The sequence below is a fragment of the Nicotiana tabacum genome, chromosome 13 (genome assembly GCF_000715075.1).
Source record: "Nicotiana tabacum cultivar K326 chromosome 13, ASM71507v2, whole genome shotgun sequence".
NCBI lineage: Eukaryota > Viridiplantae > Streptophyta > Magnoliopsida > Solanales > Solanaceae > Nicotiana > Nicotiana tabacum.
The window spans coordinates 132,423,764-132,440,715 of NC_134092.1; positions in this window are offsets into that span (position 1 = coordinate 132,423,764).

Consider the following 16,952-nt stretch of genomic DNA (forward strand, 5'->3'; position numbering starts at 1 on the left):
GGTGGTATCTCATCTTCTATTCCAATTTCATTATCTTCTATTCCAAAATCTTCTTGTAATTGTTCATAATTTATATCTACATTATCATTAGGCGATGATTCAGAAACATGTGTTAATGGGTCATTACTATTACTATCAGAATCTCCAGAACTACTTCTTTTTTTATTTCCACCCCTACCAGTAACTTTTCTACACGCTCTTTTAGCAGCACTAAACATATTGTAAAAATTAAAGTATAAGCTAAAATTAAATATGCAATTAAAATATTAAATAAGAGAAAGAGTTGGAGGGAGTGCACCGAATTCGACAATAAATTGAGCACTTGATTACGCAATTCCGGTGTTACCACGAACAAACGTCAAGCAAGTATATCAATTTTGAACTTCAAACTTCAAATTTCTGAATGACAACTTCCGATAAATTAAATTCAAGAAAAGAGAGCCAAATAAAAATTATAAAATTAGAAGATGAAATCTTGCAAATTGAAGGGAAGAGAGAAATTGAGAATTTGAGAATTGAGATTGAGATAAGAATTTTGAGTGAAAAAATGAAGAAGAGGGGGGGGGAGTATTTATAGATTTTTAAAAGGGTTAATTTTGTAAAGTATTAAATACAAAAAAATTTAAAAAAAAAATGGCCATTTATGCAACAAATCCGTTGGCCAACGGATATGTGATGAAAAATCTGATTTTCTAACGGATAGTGGGCCCCACGCTGCAGGAAAGTACAAAAAAATAAAAATAAAAAAATTCTGACAGTTAACCGGTCCGGGTTAACCGGTTCGGGCACTGTTCATGCCAACCGGGTTACCCGGGCCCGGTTAACCGCTTGCCCAAACAAACCCCTCCGTCCCGGCCTAACCCCCTACCCAGCCCACTCGGCCCCCTATGAACCGGGCCGGTCCGGTCCGGTTCCGGTTTAAACCGGTCTGAGCCGGTTCGGTTCCGGTCCAACCCGGCCCGTTAGCCACCTTTAGTATCAACTCAAAGAAAATTAATAGAAAGGGGGAAATCGGTTACCTTGGGTGGAACGCAGTAGATATTTGGCTTTTTATATAATATCGGGAATCCAACTTCCTCTTGTCAAACAATTAATTATTAGTACTATTTTGGTCGGTACCTTACTTCTCTTTATACTCCATTCGTTAACTTTTGTGTGACACGTATATTAAAAATAAATTTTTATTTTTATTTATTAATTTATGTATATTAAGAGAAGACAAAAAAAATTCTTGTTATACCCACAGTTTTTATTACTTATTTCAAATTATTTTCTCAAATCCAACAAAACATGCATCAATTAATATGGTATCATAGTAATTATACCCTTCATTTATTATTTCTTAAGTAACACGAAAGTCAAAACGTATCGAGTAAAAGTGAATGAATGGAGTAAAAACATATGCATCTAGGAACAAAAAGAAATTACTGTCATGTATACTTGAGAGAAGAAAATAATGATTCTGTTAAATTTTTAAAACACAGATATTTTGAAACATTTTTGGGGCAAAAACAATATTTAAAATTGGATAAAGGGAGTATCACTCTTTTTTACTAACATCCATAACAATATTCCTCAATTTCATGTTTTAATACATTTTCTACCAACAAATGGTGGAAATTCAAACTCTATATAAATGTCAGCTCAATTCTAGTTCACAATCTTTACAAAGTGAAAGGAACTCAAATTCATAAATTTTGAGGTTAGAAATTGTCCAAACCAAAGCTAAATTTGGTATACAACAAATTCAACTTTACCTGTCATGATCCGGATTTCCCACCATCGGGAGTCATGATGGCGCCTACTAACGGAGCTAGGCCAGCCAAACTTTAAACATTCTCTGATAACTTCTCAACAATAACAATATACGAAAGCAATTAAATAAAAGCGGAAGACTTTAAGTTTATAAAACTGAAATTCAAATGCGGAAGTGAAGGACAAATCTCTACCCAAAATCGGGTGTCACTAACTCACGGACTGCTAAAGAGTGCTACAAACAAGTCTGAATGGAAATACAAAATGTCTGTCTCGATACAATGAAGACAAACTAAACATGGAGAAGGACTTCGGCCTACGAACGCCAGCTAGGCTACCTTGAAGTCTCTGGACTGAAGTCAGCTCCCGATCAATACGCTACTGCTGCGGTCCTAAAGCTGCTCCGGTACCGTAATCTGTGCAAAAAGTACAGAAGTGCAGCATCAGCACAACCGACCCCATGTGCTGGTAAGTGCCTAGCCTAACCCCGGCGAGGTAGTGACGAGGCTAGACCCGACTACCAGATAAACATGTGCAGATATTTATGTATACATAAGTAACGGAAATAACAACAGAAAATATCAACTAAAAAGGGGGTAGGAACATGCTGCGGGAAGATACGGTTATAACTAAGGAACCTAAATACAGGTAAATCCACCAACAAAACTCAAGTCCGGAAATAACACATTTATCCCATACAGTGCATCACCGTTGCGTCGTGCAACCCGATCCGTGTAGATGTTATCTATCCTTGTTGCGGCGTACAACCCGATCCGTGCAGATATTATGTATCCTTGTTGCGGCGTGCAACCCGATCTGTGCGGATAATATTTATCCTTGTTGCGGCGTGCAACCCGGTCCGTTCGGATATTATGTATCCTTGTTGCGGCGTGCAACCCATCCGTGCGGATAATAATTATCCTTGTTGCGGCGTGCAACCCGGTCCGTTCGGATATTATGTATCCTTGTTGCGGCGTGCAGCCTGATCCGCTAAGATCATGTTTTCTCTTCCAAACATTTATCACAGCTACAGAGCAAGGGAAGAATAGACAGTAGAGAAATCCTGGCAAGGGAACATATCAACTCAACAAAATTCCCGGCAAGGGAGTAAATCTATAATACCAATAAAACCTCCCGGCAAAGGAGCAACACCAGTAACCTACACATCCCGGCAAAGGATTTATCACGTCTCTCTCCTTTCCTTTAACATCTTATTCAATAGCATTTATATCGTTCGAGCCAACGCTCCAAAGAACTCACAATTCATATCTAATCCTCGTACTTTTCACATCATGTAGAATTCATCAATTAATATGGATGAGTCCCCAAAATATCAAATAAGTACAAACAATGACCCACGGTCATGCTAGACACCGGTGCATAGATACTCGTCACCATGCCTATACATCGTACTCGATCATTTAGCAATTAGCAATTAAAACACTCTAATCCTATTCCCTCAAGCCAAAATTAGATCAAACACTTACCTCGAATGCTCCAAACTCAACTCACGCTTCTAGTATAGCTTTACCCCTCAAATTCACCACCCAACCGCTCGAATCTAGTCATAAATTACATGAATGCATTAATAAATACAATTGGAACTAACCCCAATGCATAAAAATAGTTTTTAGAAGGTTTTTCCCAAAAAGGTCGAAAATGCCCCTGGGCCCACATGTCGAAACTAGAGGTTCGGACCAAAACCCGGTTACTCATTCCCCCATGAATCCAAATATATGCTTAGTGTTGAAATCGGACCTCAATTTGAGGTCCAACTCCCCAAATTTAAGAAAAACCTAAGTTCTAACCAAAACCCCCAATTCCCATTTATGAAAATCCTTGATTCAAGTTGAAATCATGTTAAAAGATGTCAAGGAATAAAGAAATTAAGTTAGAAATCACTTACCAATCGTTTTGGAGAAGAAAAGTTGTTTGGAAAATCGCCTCTTAGGTTTTGGGTTTTTGAAAAGTGGAAAAATGACTGAAAATCCCGAGTTTATATACTTTGTTGGGGGCTGGCGCGGACCGCGTAGAAACGTACCGTGACCGCGCCGAGGGAGGGAAGAGTGGGCTCTCTGAACCCACCCAGCGTGGACCGCACTGATTTGGTGCATGGCCGCGCTGGTCGACCTGGCTACCGACCCTCTGAACCCCACCACGGGGATCGCACAGAAAAACACCGCGGCCGCGTGGCTGCCAGCGCGGACCGCGCGGAAATGGCCGCGGCCGCACTGGGGCCTGTAACACCTGAACCTGCTATTTTTAAGTCTAAGACCTCCCGGATCCCACTCAAAACTCACCCGAGCCCTCGGGGCTCCAAACCAAACATACATATGATCTCGAAAACATCTTACGGACTTACTTGTGCGATCAAATAGCCAAAATAATATCGTAATCAATGAATTAAGCCTCAAAATCATCGTTTCCAATTCAAACTTCTCAAACTTCTAACTTTAGATATTTAGGTCCGAAACATGCCAAACGACGTCTAATTTCGACCAAACTTCACAGAAAGCACTTAGCGCATATTTAAGACCTGTACCAGGCACCGGAACCAAAATACGGGCCCGATACCTATATTTTCTAACTCATTTTCATTTCAAGTTTTCATATCATTTTCAGAAAAATAATTTCTTTCAAAACTTCTTTACTCGGGCTCGGGACCTCGGATTTCGATTCCGGGAATACGCCCGAGTCCCATATTTTCCCACGGACCCTCCGAGACTGTCACATCACGGGTCCGGGTCCGTTTACCCAAAATGTTGAACGAAGTCAACTTTAACAATATTAATATCAAAATTCATCAAAATAATTTCACATAATTCGCATATTTCAACATAAAATATTTCCGGCTACGCGCCCGGACTGCGCACGCAAATCGAGATAACTAAAAGCAAGGCTTTCAAAGCCTAGGAAGCATGGAAAAGGAAGGAATTTGGTGATGACCCCTTTGGATCGTCACATCCTCCACCTTTAAAACAACCGTTCGTCCTCGAACGGACAAAAGAAAGAAGTACATGAGTCGGGAAATAGATGAGGATAACGGCTCCGCATATCAGACTCGAACTCCCAGATCGATGCCTCAGGAGGCTGACCTCTCCACTGAACACGCATTGAAGGAAAACTCTTCGACCTCAACTGTCGAAATTGCCGGTCTAAAATCGCCACCGGCTCTTCCTTATAAGATAGGTCCTTGTCCAATCGGACAGTGCTGAAATCTAACATGTGGGCTGGATTGTCGTGATACCTCTGAAGCATGGATACATGAAAAACTGGATGCACGGCTGACAAGCTATGCGGCAAAGCAAGTCTATAGGCCACCTCTCCCACACGCTCAAGAATCTCAAATGGGCCAATGAACCTAGGGCTAAGCTTGCCCTTCTTCCCAAATCGCATCACGCCCTTCATAGGCGACACACGGAGCAACACTCGCTCACCAACCATGAAAGCAATATCTCGGACCTTGCGGTCTACATAACTCTTCTGCCTAGACTGAGCTGTTCGAAGTCTATCCTGAACCATCTTGACCTTATCCAAGGCCTCCTGAAATAGGTCTGTACCCAATAACCGAGCCTCTCCCGGCTCAAACCATCCGACTGGGGACCGACACCGCCTACCATACAATGCCTCATACGGAGCCATCTGAATGCTGGACTGGTAGCTGTTGTTGTAGGCAAACTCTGCTAAAGGCAAGAACTGGTCCCACAAGCCTCTAAAATCAATGATGCAGGCTCAGAGCATATCCTCTAATATCTGAATAGTCTTCTTGGACTGACCGTCCGTCTGGGGATGAAATGTTGTACTCAACTGAACCTGGGTGCCCAACTCTTGCTGAACCGCTCTCCAAAAATGCGAGGTAAACTGCGGACCCCGGTCCGAAATGATAGATATAGGCACCCCGTGAAGGCGAACGATCTCTCTGATATAAATCTCAGCTAATCTCTCGGACGAATAGGTGGTGGCAACCAGAACAAAATGCGCTGACTTGGTCAGCCTATCCACAATAACCCAAACCATATCAAACTTCTTCCGAGTCATCGGAAGTCCAGTAACAAAATCCATAGTAATCCTCTCCCACTTCCACTCGGGAAGCTCAATCCTCTGAAATAAACCACCGGGCCTCTGATATTCGTAATTAACCTGCTGACAGTTCAAACAATGAGCCACATATGCAACAATGTCTTTCTTCATTCTGCGCCACCAATAGTGCTGCCTCAAATCCCGATACATGTTCGCGGTGCCCTGATGAATAGAATACCGAGAACTATGGGACTGCGCTAAGATCAACTCCCGAATACCGTCAATTATTGGGCACACAAACTCGCCCCTACAGTCTCAATACTCCATCATCTCCCAAGGTCACTTTCTTGGCACCTCCATGCTGCACCGTGTCTCTCAGGACACACAAATGGGGATCATCGAACTGCCGCTCACGAATACGCTCCCACAACGACGATCGAGAGATCGTGCACGATCGAGAGATTGTTCAAGCTAACACCCTGCTAGGCTCAGAAATGTCCAACCTCACAAATCGATTGGCTAAGGCCTGAACGTCTAAAGCAAGCGGTCTCTGGCTGACCGGAATATAAGCAAGACTACCCATGCTGGCGGACTTCCTACTCAATGCATCGGCCACCACGTTGGCCTTTCCGGAGTGGTATAAAATAGAAACATCATAGTCCTTCAACAACTCCAACCACCTCCTCTGCCTCAAATTTAACTCCTTCTGCTTGAACAAGTACTGAAGGCTCTTGTGATCCGTGTACACCTCACACATCACACCATATAAATAATGCCTCCAAATCTTCAAAGCATGAACGATGGCTGCCAACTCTAGATCATGGACTGGATAATTTTTCTCGTGGATCTTCAACTGTCTCGAAACATATGCTATGACTCTGCCATCCTGCATCAATACTGCACCAAGCCCAATACAGAAACATCACAATAAAAGGTATAAGGCCCTGATCCTGTGGGCAAAATCAATACCGGTGTCGTAGTCAGAGCTGTCTTGAGCTTCTGAAAGCTTGTCTCGCACTCATCTGACCACCTGAACTGGGCACCCTTCTGGGTCAATCTGGTCATCGGGGCTGCAATAGATTAAAACCCATCCACGAACCGACGGTAGTAACCTGCTAACCCCAAGAAACTCTGGATCTCTGTAGCTGATGCTGGTCGAGGCCAGTTCTTAACTGCCTCAATCTTCTTCGGGTCCACCTGAATACCTTTTGTTGAAACAACATGACCCAGGAATGCAACAGAACTCAACCAGAACTCGCACTTCGAAAACTTGGCGTATAACTGACTATCCTTCAGAGTCTGAAGAACCACTCTGAGGTACTGCTCATGCTCCTCCTGACTGCGGGAGTATATCAGAATATCATCAATGAAACCAATCACAAACAAATCCAAATAGGGCCTGAACACTCGGTTCATCAATTCCACAAATGTTGCTGGGGCATTGGTCAACCCAAATGACATGACCAAAAACTCATAATGCCCATACCGAGTGCGAAATGCTGTCTTAGGGACATCAGACGCCCTAATCCTCAGCTGATGATAACCAGATCTCAAATCTATTTTCGAGAACACCCTCGCACCCTGAAGCTGGTCGAATAAATCGTCAATCCTCGGCAACAGATACTTGTTCTTTATTGTCACCTTGTTCAACTGCTGGTAATCAATGCGCATCCTCATCGACCCATCCTTTTTCTTCACAAATAATACCAGCGCGCCCCAAGGCAACACACTTTGTCTAATAAAACCCTTATCAAGCAAATTCTGAAGCTGCTCCTTTAACTCTTTCAACTTTGGCGGGGCCATGCGATACGACGGAATGGAAATAGGCTGAGTGCCCGGAGCCAGATCAATACAGAAATCAATGTCCCTGTCGAGCAGCATACCCGGCAGGTCTGAAGGGAAAACCTTGGGGAACTCCCGAACAATAGGAACAGAATCAATGGAAGGAACTTCCGCGCTGGAGTCGCGAACATGCACCAGATATGCTAGACACCCCTTCTCGACCATGCGACGAGCCTTAACATATGAAATAACATTGCGGGTGGCATGACCTGGGGTCCCTCTCCACTCAAGTCAGGGCAAGTCTGGCAAAGCCAAGGTCACGGTCTTGGTGTGACAATCCAAAATAGCATGGTACGGGGACAACAAATCCATCCCCAATATAACGTCGAAGTCCACCATATCTAAGAGCAATAAGTCAACACGGGTCTCAAGACCTTCAAATAGTACTACACAGGAACGATGCACTCGGTCGACCACTATAGAATCACCCACCAGTGTAGATACATATACAGGAACACCCAAGGCATCACTGGCATAACCAAGTAGGGTGCAAAATAGGACGACACATATGAATATGTAGATCCAGGGTCAAATAGCACTGAAGCACCTCTATCACAGACTAGAATAGTACCTGTGATGACAGCATCGGAAGACTCAGCCTCTGGCCTAGTTGGCAAAGCATAACACCGGGGCTGGCCCACCTCCCTGAACTATATCTCTAGGACGATCGGCTACTGGCTGACCCCTGCCTCTGGCGGTCTGAGCTCCACCTCTATGCTCTCTACCTCCACCTCTATTGCCTCTACCCCCGCCTCTAGCTGGTTGGGCGGCCCACGGAGCCTCTGGTGCCTGGATGATAGCTTGAGGACCCTGCTGCTACGGCTGTGTACCCCTCAATCTCGAGCAAGCTCTCCTGATGTGACCATACTCACCACACTCATAGCACCCACCTGACTGCTGCAGCCGAGAGGGCTGAGGCTGACCCTGTCGACCTGAATGACCTCCTCGAAAGCTCTGAAGCGGTGGTGCACTAATAGGCTGCTGATCAGAATAGTGCTGCTGAGAACCACTACCACCTGAAGTACTATGTGAGACCTGGAGTGCTGATTGAAAGGGCCTAGGGGGATGGCCTCTACCATATGAATCCCTACCTCCAAAAGAGGTACCACTAAACCTACCAGAATGACGAGGCCTCTTATCTGACCCCTGACCACCTCCTCATGCAAGAGCCATCTCCACTCTACAGGTCGCATTGGCCGCCTCCTAAAAAGAGATCTCGCTCCCGGCTCCTATAGCCATATGGAGACGGATCGGCTGGATCAACCCATAAAAAAACCTCTGCACTTTCTCTCTCTCAGTTGGGAGTATCACAATAGCATGGCGTGCCAAATCAATAAAATGAGTCTCATACTGCGTGACTATCATGGTACCCTGATGAAGATGCTCAAACTGCCTGCGTAGAGCATCTCGCTCAGTCACCGGGAGAAACTTCTCCAAGAACAACTCTGCAAACTGATCCCAAGTCAATAATGGTGACCCTGCTGGTCTAGATAAACAATAGTCCCTCCACCAAGTCTTGGCGGATCCTGCAAGCCAAAAAGTGATGAAGTCGACCCCATTGGTCTCCACAATACCCATAGTCTTGAGAACCTTATGGCAGCTGAATAAGAAGTCCTGGGGGTCCTCTGTAGAAGCACCGCTGAAGGTGGTGGTGAAGAGCTTGGTGAACCTATCAAGCCTCCACAAAGCATCTGCGGACATTGCCGTAACATCACCGGTTTGAACTGGAATACCCGGCTGGGCTGCCACAGCTGGCTGAACTGCTGAAACCTGAGCCTGAGGAGATACCTGCTCCGGAGTATGTGTAGCGGGAGTCTAAACTCCTCCCCCAGCCTGAGATGTGGCTGGTGCTACAGGAAGAAAACCCGCTCTAGAGACGCTCTCCATAAAGCCTACCAATCGGACCAAAGCGTCCTGGAGTACTGGGGTGGCTATGAAGCCCTCTAGGACCTGAGCTGGGCCTACTGGAGCTACTGGAGTTGGAACCCCCTCATCATAGTCAACATGAGGCTCCACCTCTGGGACTGCTGCTCGGGGCTGAGCTCTGCCCCGGCCTCGGCCTCTGGAACGGCCTTGGCCTCGCCCTCTGCCTCTAATAGAAGCTGCTGCGTGGTAGAAGAGGAAACGCGTGTTCTCGCCATAGAACAGAGTAGAACGACAATCAGTGAGAAACAGAATCGCACGACAAGAAAGAACAAGGTGAAATTTTTCCTAACTCTATAGCCTCTAGGGGATAAATACAGACGTCTCTGTACCGATCCCTTAGACTCTACCGAGTTTGTCCGCGAGTTATGAGACCTATATAACCTAGAGCTCTGATACCAACTTATCACAACCCGGATTTCCTACCATCGGGAGTCGTATGGCGCCTACTAACAGAGCTAGGCCAGCCAAACTTTAAACATTCTCTGATAACTTCTCAACAATAACAATATATGAAAGCAATTAAATAAAAGCGGAAGACTTTAAGTTTATAAAACTGAAATTCAAATGCGGAAGTTAAGGACAAATATCTACCCAAAATCTAGTGTCACTAACTCATGGACTGCTAAAGAGTGCTACAAACAAGTCTGAATGGAAATACAAAATGTCTGTCTCGGTACAATGAAGACAAACTAAACATGGAGAAGGACTTCGGCCTGCAAACGCCAGCTAGGCTACCTTGAAGTCTCTGGACTGAAGTCAGCTCCCGATCAATACGCTACTGCTGCGGTTCTAAAGCTTCTCTAGTACCGTAATCTGTGCAAAAAGCACAGAAGTGCAGCATCAGCACAACCGACCCCATGTGCTGGTAAGTGCCTGGCCTAACCCCGGCGAGGTAGTGACGAGACTAGACCCGGCTACCAGATAAACCTATGCAGATATTTATGTATACAGAAGTAACAGAAATAACAACAGAAAATATCAACTAAAAAGGGGGTAGGAACATGCTGGGGGAATATACAGTTATAACTAAGGAGCCTAAATACAGGTAAATCCACCAACAAAACTCATGTCCGTAAATAACACATTTATCCCATACAGTGCATCATTGTTGCGTCGTGCAACCCAATCCGTGTAGATGTTATCTATCCTTGTTGCGGCGTGCAACCCGATCCGTGCGGATATTATGTATCCTTGTTGCGGCGTGCAACCCGATCTGTGCGGATAATATTTATCCTTGTTGCAGCGTGCAACCCGGTCTGTTCGGATATTATGTATCCTTGTTGCGGCGTGCAACCCGATCCGTGCGGATAATAATTATCCTTGTTGCGGCATGCAACCCGGTCCGTTCGGATATTATGTATCCTTGTTGCCGCGTGCAACCCGATCCGCTAAGATCATATTTTCTCTTCCAAACATTTATCACAGCTACAGAGCAAGGGAAGAATAGACAGTAGAGAAATCCCGGCAAGGGAACATATCAACTCAACAAAATTCCCAACAAGGGAGTAAATCTATAATACCAATAAAACCTCCCAGCAATGGAGCAACACCAGTAACCTACACATACCGGCAAGGGATTTATCACGTCTCTCTCCTTTCCTTTAACATCTTATTCAATAGCATTTATATCATTCGAGCCAACGTTCCAAAGAACTCACAATTCATAACTAATCCTCGTACTTTTCACATCATGTAGAATTCATCAATTAATATGGAGGAGTCCCCAAAATATAAAATAAGTGCAAACAAAGACCCACGGTCATGCTAGACACCGGTGCATAGATACTCATCACCAAGCCTATACACCGTACTCGATCATTTAGCAATTAGCAATTAAAACACTCTAATCATATTCCCTCAAGCCAAAATTAGATCAAACACTTACCTCGAATGCTCCAAACTCAACTCACGCTTCTAGTATAGCTTTACCCCTCGAATTCACCACCCAACCACTCGAATCTAGTCATAAATTACTTGAATGCATTAATAAATACTATTGGAATTAACCCCAATGCATAAAAATAGTTTTTACAAGGTTTTTCCCAAAAAGGTCGAAAATGCCCCCGGGCCCACATGGTCGAAACTCGAGGTTCGGACCAAAATCCGGTTACCCATTCCCCCATGAATCCAAATATATGCTTAGTGTTGAAATCGGACCTCAATTTGAGGTCCAACTCCCCAAATTTAAGAAAAACCTAAGTTCTAACCAAAACCCCTAATTCCCATTTATGCAAATCCTTGATTCAAGTTGAAATCATATTAAAAGATGTCAAGGAATAAAGAAATTAAGTTAGAAATCACTTACTAATCGTTTTGGAGAAAAAAGGTTGTTTGAAAAATCGCCTCTTAGGTTTTGGGTTTTTGAAAAGTGGAAAAATGACATAAAATCCCGAGTTTATATACATTGTTGGGGGCTGGCGCGGACCGCGCAGAAACGTACCGCGGCCGCGCCAAGGGAGGGAAGAAGTGGCTCTATGAACCCACCTAGCGCGGACCGCACTGATTTGGTGCGCGGCCGCGCTAGTCGACCTAGCTACCGACCTTCTGAATCCCACAACGCGGACTGCACAGAAACACATCGCGGCTACTAGCGCAGACCGCGCGAAAATGCCCGCGGCCGCACTGGGGCCTGCAACACCTGAACCTGCTATTTTTAAGTCTAAGACCTCCCGGGCCCCACTCAAAACTCACCCGAGCCCTCGGGGCTCCAAACCAAACATACATATGATCTCGAAAACACCTTACGGACTTACTTGTGCAATCAAATCGTCAAAATAATATCGTAATCAATGAATCAAGCCTCAAGACTGAAAATCCCGAGTTTATATACTTTGCTGGGGGCTGGCGCGGACCGCGCAGAAAGGTACCGCGACCGCGCTGAGGGAGGGAAGAAGTGGGCTCTCTGAACCCACCTAGCGCTGACCGCACTGATTTGGTGCGCGGCCTCGCTGGTAGACCTAGCTACCGACCCTCTGAACCCCACCACGCGGACCACACAGAAAAACATCACGGTCGCGTGGCTGCTAGCGCGGACCGCGCGGAAATGGCCGCGGCCGAAACTGGGGCCTGCAACACCTGAACCTGCTATTTTTAAGTCTAAGACCTCCCGGGCCCCACTAAAACTCACCTGAGCCCTTGGGGCTCCAAACCAAACATACATATGATCTCGAAAACACCTTACGGACTTACTTGTGCGATCAAATCGCCTAAATAATATCGTAATCAATGAATCAAGCCTCAAAATCATCATTTCCAATTCAAACTTCTCAAACTTCTAACTTTAGATATTCAGGTCTGAAACACACCAAACGACGTCTGATTTCGACCAAACTTCACAGAAAGCGCTTAGCACATATTTAAGACCTGTACCGGGCGCCGGAACGAAAATACGGGCCCGATACCTATATTTTCTAACTCATTTTCATTTCAAGTTTTCATATCATTTTCAGAAAAATAATTTCTTTCAAAAATTCTTTACTCAGGCTCGGGACCTCGGATTTCGATTCCGGGAATACGCCCGAGTCCCATATTCTCTCACGGACCCTCCGGGACCGTCACATCACGGTTCCGGGTCCATTTACCCAAAATACTGACCGAAGTCAACTTTAACAATATTAATATCAAAATTCATCAAATTGTTTTCACATAATTTACATATTTCAACATAAAAGCTTTCCGGCTACGCGCCCGGACTGCACACGCAAATCGAGGCAACTAAAAGCAAGGCTTTCAAAGCCTAGAAAGCATGGAAAAGGAAGGAATCCGGTGGCCCCTTTGGGCCGTCACATTACCCATATTACCATTTGGATCGATATACAATTTGATGGACCTAAATTTAGTAATTTGGTGAAATTAGACCTAAATGAGTCATAATTCAATAGTTTTCTCTCAAAAGACTAAAGCGAAATTTGAGATAGGTTGACTAATTTAGTATGAAAGAAGGATTAGACTAGTGGCATAGACATGACTTTACATAAGTTGTGTAGACGCGGTAAAAAATAGAGAACCAACAGAAACTTGTAAGTCAAAATTCGATGAGCAGGGTGACAGACCCCTAACAAAGGGAGTGGTCACATCAAGTATGTCCCCCTTATTCACGACATGCTATAGCAACCCGGAGTTGAATTGCAACAATCGGGTCAAGTCTTATCAAATCTACTCAACAAGGAGCAGTATGGACATAAATGATATTAGACCCCTCTTTTCGTACCACTAGGGATGCTTAACTTCACTTTGCCAATAGGCATTACATGCCTTCTATCCTAGTGAACAATGTTCCACTGATGAGGCAAGGACAGGATTCGAACATGCAATCTTCGCATCTTGAGCCTGATGAATTGACCAATATTCCTATCCCATATTCTCTTTCTTTGCTGTAAAGTGGATGTGGTTTCGAACCATACAAGAATTTTCAGTCCAGCTGAGCTAGATGAACTACTTAGAAATAATACTCCCTTCTTTTGCATGTGCACAAACTTATTCAAAAGTTTTTCATTTTTAGGAAAAGACTTAGGTAGTCCTTTAAATATGTCTATGAGAGTATTTTTGTCCCTTACCTATATTACTAAATGTAAAATATCCTTTACCTTTGTAAAAGTGGACAAATATAGTTTACCCCTTAACAAAGTTTAAAAAACTGACGAAAAAACCTTAAATAGAGTTAAAATAAACGTTGTTAAACTAAAAACAACGCAGGAGAAGGGAAAATCCCTAGTTCCTTCTCTTTGCTTTGGCGCCAACACCGTTCTTCTCTTTGCTTTGGCGCCAGAATCATTCTTTTAAAATCAAAACTTTTTCATTGTCGATCTTTATTCTCCATCTCCAGCCATGTATATCAAGAGGAACGGTGCAATAAAAGCAAGCCCATCTTATGGTAAAAATTTATTTTTACCAACTAGTTTTCAAAATCTTTGATTATAAGTTTTTACACTGATTCTTATTTATGTTTGTTAATTCGTATCTAAGTAGTATGAATTTGGGTACTTTATATTTTCTTAATCTTATTTCTACATAGGAAAACTAAATCTTGTTAGATTATAAGTTGCTTTTTAATTTTTTTTTGCTTGCCTTTACAAAAGTATAATTAGAACTTCTTTGTTTATTTTTTGAGTTGCTTTTATATTCTATTTTGCTTGCTTCAAATTATTTTGGTTTGAACTCCTATTAAAAATATGGGTTTTATTCTTGACACACTCTGTAATTGTGGCGTCATGTTTCAGCATTAAGGTATATCATAGGGGGTTGATGAAACATCAACCAACTAAACACTATGTTAGAGGTGTGATCGACTACTTTGACTATGTGAAACCAACAGATCTTAATATAATAGAATTGAGGAAGATGGCCGAGATTTATGGTTACATCAATGATTCAGTGATATTCTGGCGCAAATGTGGTAAGTTTGGTAACATATTGAGACTAGTATCAACTGAAGTTGAAGCTAGCAGAATCGCCAAATCAATTCCCAAAGATAATATAGTTGAGATATTGTCACGACCCCGGTTCGCCCTCCATGAACCATCGTGACGGCACCTAGTCTCTACGACTAGGTAGGCCTAATAATGCGGAATATAAACAACAATTGCGGAAGAAATAATTTAAAAACCGAAATAGTAAAATAAACAGTATTTAAGATTCCGCCTGGCACATAACAATACAAAATCTCAACCTAACACTCCCAAAATACGGAACCCCATGAATCACAAGCTAAGAGATACATAAGAAGCTCTAACTCCAGAAATGTCTAACAAAAGGAAAAACTACTGAAGGGCTATACTATTACAGAAAAATAGAAAGGGACTCCTCGGTCTGCGAACGCGGCAGATATACCTCAAAGTCGCTACAGAAGCGCCTCGCCTCAAGGATGATAAGACTGAGTGGAAGTACCTGGATCTGCACAACAAAAATGTGCAAAAGAGTAGCATGAGTACACCACAGCGATGCCTAGTAAGTATCAAGACTAACCTCGGTGGAGTAGTGACAAGGAACAGTCAAGACACCTACCGGTCTAATAAACTGTACAAATATAGGAACAACGAAACATGATGTATATATAAAGACTACACGAAATGGCTAACAATCCTACAATCACAATAAGGAAAGAAAACAACAAGTAACAACAGGAATACCAAAATAATGACATAGAAGAGCAAGCGAAAATACAAACCCAAATCCTAAATTCACAATACAGTAAAGGTAAGCAATAACTCGGGTCCTACGACAGTGTTCACATTAGGTCTTATCCAATAATTTCCATGAAGTACCGAATCTCAGACGAATTACAGCTCATGAGTCCCCGTACCTGAAATCTAACACTTGGCATCTTGTGCCCCCATCAACCTCACGGTCATGCTGACAACTCACTTGCTAATTAGAGTTACTCTCACATATATAACAAGTAAACAAGGGTGTACATCTATACTCAGAAAAATCAGGAGGACCTCACATCCAATAGGAGTGTTCAACTACGTGTATGCTTGTGTACGTGCTTTAATATAGTTCCTACCAGCTAATACGCGTAAGGAAAAGAACGGACCGCACGTAAGATGTTTCCTCACAATTCCCACGAGATAAAGCTCACACAGGTAAGTGTACCACAACACAATATTAAACAACAAGAATGCCCCCAGGCCATCATAAATCATCATAATCAATCCCTGACATAGCCCACCTTGTCTCGCCACGTGTGCAAATAATAACATAATAAGTGCCCGCCTTGTTTTGCCATACGTGCATCATAATGTTCCCACCTTGTCTCGCCACATGCGCAACCCACATATAATCATATATATACATACCTTGCCTTGTTACGCCGCATATGCAATATATCGATAGTAGCAATAGCACGGCATAAACCTCGTGCATCACAATATCAACAACCGCACGGCATAAACCTCGTGCACCACAACAACAAGTACAATAGCAACAATGACAATATATACAAGAACACGACAAGTAAATCAACTCAAGAACTTTCGATCACAAGGAGATGGTAAAACTAGCTCACAAAGAATAACCACAATAGAGAATACTAAGCGTGATAAGAACAACTCAACATGGGAAAAAATAATATGAAGCAAAGATCCCGCAATATGTAATTCAACAACAAAGAAGCTAACACGAATCAAATAATTCCAAATAAAGAAATATCAACTAAATATAGATTATCTAAACTTCTTTTAAGATTGGGCAATTTATGAAGAGTATACAATAATTTCAATTAAGGATGAGCAGTAGGAAGATAATCATCACCTCAATCAAGACTAAACAATTACAGGGGAGATAAAAATGATTTCCAATAAAGACGAGCAGTTATGGAAGATAGCATGACAATAGAATAGGTAAAAAAGAATCTCTGATTTAAGCAAAATAAGAGTCAAATAGGCAATAAGGATGAATCATGAGCAATT